Source organism: Myotis davidii, unplaced genomic scaffold (assembly GCF_000327345.1).
Source record: "Myotis davidii unplaced genomic scaffold, ASM32734v1 scaffold901, whole genome shotgun sequence".
In the NCBI taxonomy this organism is placed as follows: domain Eukaryota; kingdom Metazoa; phylum Chordata; class Mammalia; order Chiroptera; family Vespertilionidae; genus Myotis; species Myotis davidii.
Window position 1 is genome coordinate 455,246 of NW_006291427.1, and position 7,131 is coordinate 462,376.

A 7,131-nucleotide genomic window follows, 5' to 3' on the forward strand; every position below is an offset into this window, starting at 1 on the left:
CCGCCTCCCCTTCCCCCGCCTTCATCTCTGATTCCTCGCAGCCCATCATCTTGGAGCGCCTGCGGGGCACCGCCTCCCCCCGGCCCCTCCCAGACATCGCGACCGGAAGCCGTTAGCCCGACCCAGGCGGGCGGGGAGGCAAGCCCTCGCCCCGCCCTGTTACGCTCCCCAGCGTCATCCTTGTTGCTCCTCCCCCGATTTCCCGACGGCCCCTGCGGGCCGATCTCTGCCCCGCTCGCCCCGCCCCGCCCCGCCCCTAGGCCGGGATGTTAGAGCCGGAGCCGCGGAAGCCTTACGGATCCTCATCAGTACCATTTCTCCTTTCGGAAGCTCCGACATGGCCCCCTTTCCCGACGGACTCTTCCCCTGGAGTCCGGAGTATGTCAGCCCTCCTGTCGGGGTGCCAGTGGGGCAGCTTTAACTCCACTGCCCAGCGTCCTCGCATTGGGCCCCCTACGCGGCGCCGTCACTGCGTCTCCAGGTTCCCCGTCGCCTCCGCGCTGGGGCCGGAGCTGCCAGTTGAGTGAGGGCAGCGCTGGCCCACCAGCCGCCCGCTCCCGCCTGGCACTCCGGGCGCTAGTGGTTGTTTGAGCATCAGCTGCCTCACTCAGCCTTGAGGCTTTTTCCTTTTTTGAGGGTCTCCTAAAATACTCCTTTCTATAAAAATAAGTATTTATATGTGGAGTACAGTTTTTATTTTTTTGCAGTTTAAAAGGTCTCACGTTTATTACTGAAGCAACCTACTGCAGAAAATAAAATCAACAGAGCAAAATCATGAGTCCAATAATTTCCCAATTAAAATGCCCAACTGTCCAGACAGTAGTGATCTTTTCAATCTTTTAAGGGTGCAGGCAACCTGGATACAGCATAAATATGTGAGCCATCTCATGTGTGATTCCTCATAGACCCAGTTTGGTTCTTCTCCACTGTCTCCTCCTCAAGTTGTACCTGATTTTATTACTAGTTTTCATCAGACTCCTTTGGGGAATGGGCCGATTCTGCTTTTGTTTCTTGGCCAGGAACCTCTTGATCTGAAAGCCCTGTGGGAAGACATGGCAAAGGAGAAGCGAACTGCACGCACCTCGGTGGTGGAGAAAGAGAGAGAAGGCTTGAGTACAGTTTTAAAAAAGAAGAGCTTGGTGGATGTATCGGACCCCTGGGCTGCAAGGCAGATGACTGGAGCTCTCGCTTAGTCCCTGCGTACCTTGGGCAGGGCCTCTGGACTCGGTGAGCCTCTGTTTGTTCTTGTGTTAAACGTACTAAATTGGATCCAGGACTCAAGGTTCTCCCAAAAATGGTTCAATATAAGTAAACAGGTATGTTTTTGTACCACTTTTCACATCCTTCATCTTCCCAAGAAATGGTGTGGAAGATCAGATAGAATGGATAGTGTTGCCTTCATTTTACAAAAAAAAAAGTTTTTGAGGATCTCAATGGCGTAACACCAAGGGCTTACCTGTTAAAGTTGGGAATAAGAAAGTATGCCCATTTCCTCTACTCTTTTTAAAAATATATTTTTATTGGTTTCAGAAAGGAAAGGAGAGGGAGAGACAGAAACATCAATGATGAAAGAGAATCATTGATTGGCTGCCTCCTGCACACCCCACTGGGGATCAAGCCTGCAACCCAGGCATGTGCCCTTAACCAGAATCAAACCTGGGACCCTCCAGTCCGCAGGCCAAACCAGCTAGGGCTCCCTCTACTCTTTATTTGTAAGAGGAAGTAGGGAGGTACAAATGTAAATAAATGAATACTTACATTTTTTTAAAGTGGAAGTATACATTTAAAATTTTTAATGGTTATTTAGCTTGGAAAGGAGAGAATAGAATGAAGGGAAAAAGCAAGACTTTTGAATATACTTTGTTTTGTGCATTTGACTTCAGAAATCTATGTTTTACATGATTGTATGATAAAAATTAATTTTTAAAAAATCAATCCCTGAAAGTCAAAAGTAAAAGGAACAAATGAACCTAAATGTATATCTAGTTGGTGGCCTAACTGCACAGAAGGGAACTGAATGACTTCAGAACACACTGATTTAACTATACATCCGAAGATCTACCTAAAAGACAAAATTAACTGCCAGCCCTAGCCGGCTTGGCTCAGTGCAGTGATGGCGAACCTATGACACGCTTGTGAGAGGTGACACGCAAACTCATTTTTTTGGTTGATTTCTCTTTGTTAAATGGCATTTAAATATATAAAATAAATATCAAAAATATAAGTCTTTATTTTACTATGGTTGCAAAGATCAAAAAATTTCTACATGTGACACGGCACCAGAGTTAAGTTAGGGTTTTTCAAAATGCTGACATGCCGAGCTCAAAAGGTTCGCCATCACTGGCTCAGTGGATAGAGTGTTGGCCTGCGGAACAAAGGGTCCCATTTTCTATTCTGGTCAAGGGCACATCCTTTAGTTGCAGGCTTCCCCCATCTCAGGCCCTGGTCAGGGCCCATGCAGGAGGCAACCAAACAATGTGTTTCTTTCACATCAATGTTTCTCTGTCTTTCCCTGTCTCTTCCACTCTAGAAGATCAATGGAAAAATATCCTTGGGTGAGGATTAACAACAAAAAACTGCCATAAAATCTTAAATTGTATTCAGTAGTCATATTGTGGAGAATAGGTGAAAGTGTGTAGGCTAAAACAATTATGTTGGGATCACTTCATAAATATATAATCAACTACTATGCTGTACACCTGAGACTAATATAAAATAATATTGAATGTCAAAAAAAGACAACTAAATACCTTTTATAAGGTATTTAGACTAGTTAAAACCATAAAGACAGACAGTAGAATGGTGGTTACCAAGGGATGGGGAGGAAGAGGGAGAAATGGGAAGTTATTTAATGAGTATAGAGCAGTGATTTTCAACATTTTTCATCTCATGACACCCAAGTTAATTACTAAAATTCTGCAGCATGCCAAAATATATATTTTTTGCCAGTCTGAGAAAAAAGTAGGTATAATTTTGATTCACTCACATTGGACAGCTATTGTCATTTCTTTTAATTTGACAATATAAGGGAAAAGAGGTCAGTGCCCCAGACTAAGTAGGTATTGCATATTTTAAAAATTATTGTGGCATATTAGTTGAAAATTGCTGGTATAGAGTTTCAATTTTACAAGATGAAAAGAGTTATGGAGCCTTAGCCAGTTTGGTACAGTGGATAGAGCATTGACCTGTGGACCTAACGGTCCCTGGTTCAATTCCAGTCAAGGGCACGTACTGGGTTGCAGGCTCTTCCCCAGCCTGGCCATGGTCAGGGTGTGTGCAATCAATATTTCTTTCTGTCTTTCCTTCTCTCTGTCTTTCCTTCTCTCTTTCACTCTCTCTAAAAATCAATGGAAAAATATCGAGTGAGGATTTAAAAAAAAGTTATGGAGATGGATTGTGGTGATAGTTATACAACATTATGAATATATTTAATAACACAAATGTATACTTAAAAATGGTTAAGATGTTAAATTTTATGCACATTTTACCATAATAAAAAAAGGGAAGAAATAATTATGTAGATTTGTATTATAACAGGAAAAAAGATGCAAATCTAAAATCAGTGATTTATGCAAATTCCCTGTAGTCTTGATTTAATTAGGAAGTAACTGTATGAAGTCATGGCATATTTTAGCTTAAATTAAAAAGCATATCCTGCCCTAGCCAGTTTGGCTCAATGGATAGAGTGTCAGCCTAAGGAGTGAAAAGTCCCAGGTTCGATTCCAGTCAAGGGCACATGCCTGGGTTGTGGGCTCAATGCCCAGTAGTGGGCATGCAGGAGGCAGCCGATCAATGCTTCTCTCTCATCATTGATATTTCTATCTCTCCCTCTCCCTTCCTCACTGAAATAAAAAAATAAAAATAAAAAGCATGTCCTGCCCTGACAGCGTGGCTCAATTGGTTGGAGAATCGTCCCATGCACCAAAAGGTTGTGGGTTTGATTCCCAGTTAGGACACATACCTAAGGTTCAGGTTCAACTCCCAGTCAAGGTGTGTACAGCAGGCAGCCCATGGATGTTTCTCTCTCCTCCTCTTTCTCTGAAATCAATGAACAGCCCTAGCTGGTTTGGCTCAATGGATAGAGTGTAGGCTTGTGGACTGAAGGGTCCCGGGTTCAGTTCCGGTCAAGGGCACATGCCCGGTTGCAGGCTCAGTCCCCAGTTGGGGGCATGTAGGAGGCAGCCAATCAATGATTCTCTCTCATCATTGATGTTTCTATCTATCTCTCCCTCTCCCTTCCTCTCTGAAATCCATAAAAAAATACTTTAAAAAATGAGTTTATCATGTTTAAAAATAAAATCAATGAACATACCCTCAAGTGAGGATTTTTTTTTTTTTTGGTGAGGATTTTTTTTTAAAGCATATCCTAATTCCACTGAAAAGCCCTTAGAAACAATGATGGACTCAATAAGCACTCCTAGCCCCCAGTTTGTGGTAGCTAATTCCATATAGGCATTTTAATATCTATGCACAAATGTTCATAGCAGCTTAATTCATAATAGCCAAAAACTGGAAATAATTCAAATGTCCTTCAACAGGTATAGAGTTAAACTATGGTACTTCTATATTATAGAATACGGCTAGGCAGCAGGAGCAAACTGTTGATACATACAACAACATGGATGAGTTGCTAGGTTATAGTGGGGAAAAAAAATCCAGTCCAAAAGCTTATATTCTGTGTGGTTTCATTTATATAACATTTTAGAAGTGTCAAAAGTTTAGTAATGGAAGACAGATTTAGTGGTTGCCAAATGGTAGGGACTAAGTGGAAGAGGTGAAAGGAGTGACATGGGTGTAGTCATAAAAGGGCAATACCAAGGACCTTTTGGTATTGGAGCTGTTTATGTCCTTTACTGTTGTGGATATAGGACCCTACACAGGTTATAACATTTTACAGAACTTAATACATACATATGCAAAAATCAGTACAAAACTGGGAAATATGAATCAGATTGGTCGATTATATGAATGTCAATATCCTGGTTGTGTCAGTATATAAGATAGTTTGCAAACTATTACTGTTTTAGTCTATTCCTGTTGCTATAACAGAATACCATAGACTGGGTGGCTATAAGCAACGGAAATTTATTCCTCACAGTTCTGAAGGCTGGGAAGTCCAAGATCAAGGCATTAGCAGATTCATTGTCTGAGGAGAACCTACTTCCTGGTCCATGGATAGCTGTGTCCTCACCTGGTGGAAGGGGGCAAGGGCACTCTCTGGAGTCTCTTTTATAATGGCACTAAACACCTCCCAAAGGCCCTATCTCCAAATACCAACACTTTGAGGATTAGCTTTCAATATATGAATTTTGGGAGAACACATTCAGTCTATAGCAATTACCATGGGGGAAAACTGGGGAGTGTTTAAGTGATCTGTCTGTATTATTTTTTGTAAGTCCATGTGAATCTACAATAATCTCAATAAAAATTTTAATTAAAAGTAATGTTGCCCTGCAGTGGTTGCCAACCGGTGGTCTGCGGACCACTGATGGTCCATGCGGTCCGAAAGGTTGGTGACCGCTGGGTTAGAGCATGGTCCTGATACACCAAAGTTGCAGGTTTGATCCCATCAGGGCACATACAGGAATCAACCCATGGCCCTAACTGAGTTGGTCAGTTGGTTGGAGCATTGTCCCGTACACCAAAAGGTTGCAGTTCGATTCTTGGTCAGGACACATACCTAGGTTGCTGGTTCAATTCCTGGTCAGGGCGTGTACAGGAGGCAACTGATCGATGTATCTCTCACATCGATGTTTCTCTCGGTCTTCCTTCCACTGTCTCTAAAAAAGAAAAAAGAAAAGAAAAAAAGTATCCTCAGGTGAGGATTAAAAGAATCAACTAATGAATGCATAAATAAGTGTCTAGCCACTACCTCTTCCTAGATGCAGAAATAGAGATAAAAACAAGCCATTCTGTTTGACAGCTTATGTTGTGGGCTTCAGTGACTTTAAAGAAACAATATGAATGTTAGGGAAGGATGGGTTTCAGTCCTGCCCCCACCCTTTCTAGGATTTTTTTGGCTATCCCAGGCTGAGAGGCCTAGAATTGCTTTTCTTCTTAAAATAATAATAATAATATATCCCTCCTTTAAGAAGGTACTGGTAAGTGAGGAAGACTTCTCTATTCTTTAGTCTCCTCAGGCAGCATGTTCTAGTTATACTCTCTTCTGCAGAGATGGAGTACATGCCCTGACTAAGGACAGTAGGAAGTGGGAAGATGTGCAGGAGGCAGCTGGAGTGAGGGGAGAAATTGTAAATGTTTCTAGCTCTCTATTTCTCTCCCTTCCTCTCTGTGAAAAATCAATAAAAATATATTTAAAAAAAAAAGACTGAAAAAAAATATAGTAAAGATCTGCATAGTATTTATCTCTGGGTGTTGGATTCTGGGTTATTTCTGGCTTCTTTAACTTCCCTGTACTTTCCCAATTTTCTACAAATGAGTGCTCCCTTCCTTTCTCTCTCTAAAAATCAATTTTTAAGGGAATAAGGGCAATATGTGAGTGTGAGTTTTGAAGAAACAAGATTAGCCAAATGTGGATTACTGTTGAAGCTGGGTGATGGGTACACGGGGTTTACTATAATATTCTCTTTATTTATGTACATATATGAACATTTCTATAATAAAAGCTTTTTGTTTTCTGTTGTGTTGTTTTAAGGAGGTTAAGATAGCTTGGCACACAGTAAGTGTTGGAGCTGAAAACTTGACACTGTCCCCCAGGCCTTGATTGTGCTGATGGTTATAAAGGCCCTAAAGGAACCCTAGCCATGAATTCCATAAGCCTAACTCCTCAACTTTAAAATCTAGCCACGCCCTGACCGGTTTGGCTCAGTGGATAGAGCGTCAGCCTGCGGACTCAAGGGTCCCAGGTTCAATTCCGGTCAAGGGGTCAAGGGCATGTACCTCGGTTGCGGGCACATCCCCAGTGGGGAGTGTGCAGGAGGCAGCTGATCGCTATTTCTTTCTCATCAATGTTTCTAACTCTCTATCCCTCTCCCTTCCTCTCTCTAAAAAAATCAATAAAATATATATTTAAAAAAATTGAACCGCTTTCTTACACTTTACACCAAACAGCTGTTGCCCTTAAAACCCCTCTTCAGCCCGACTTTAGGTTCTGCCTTCGCAGTTCACCCC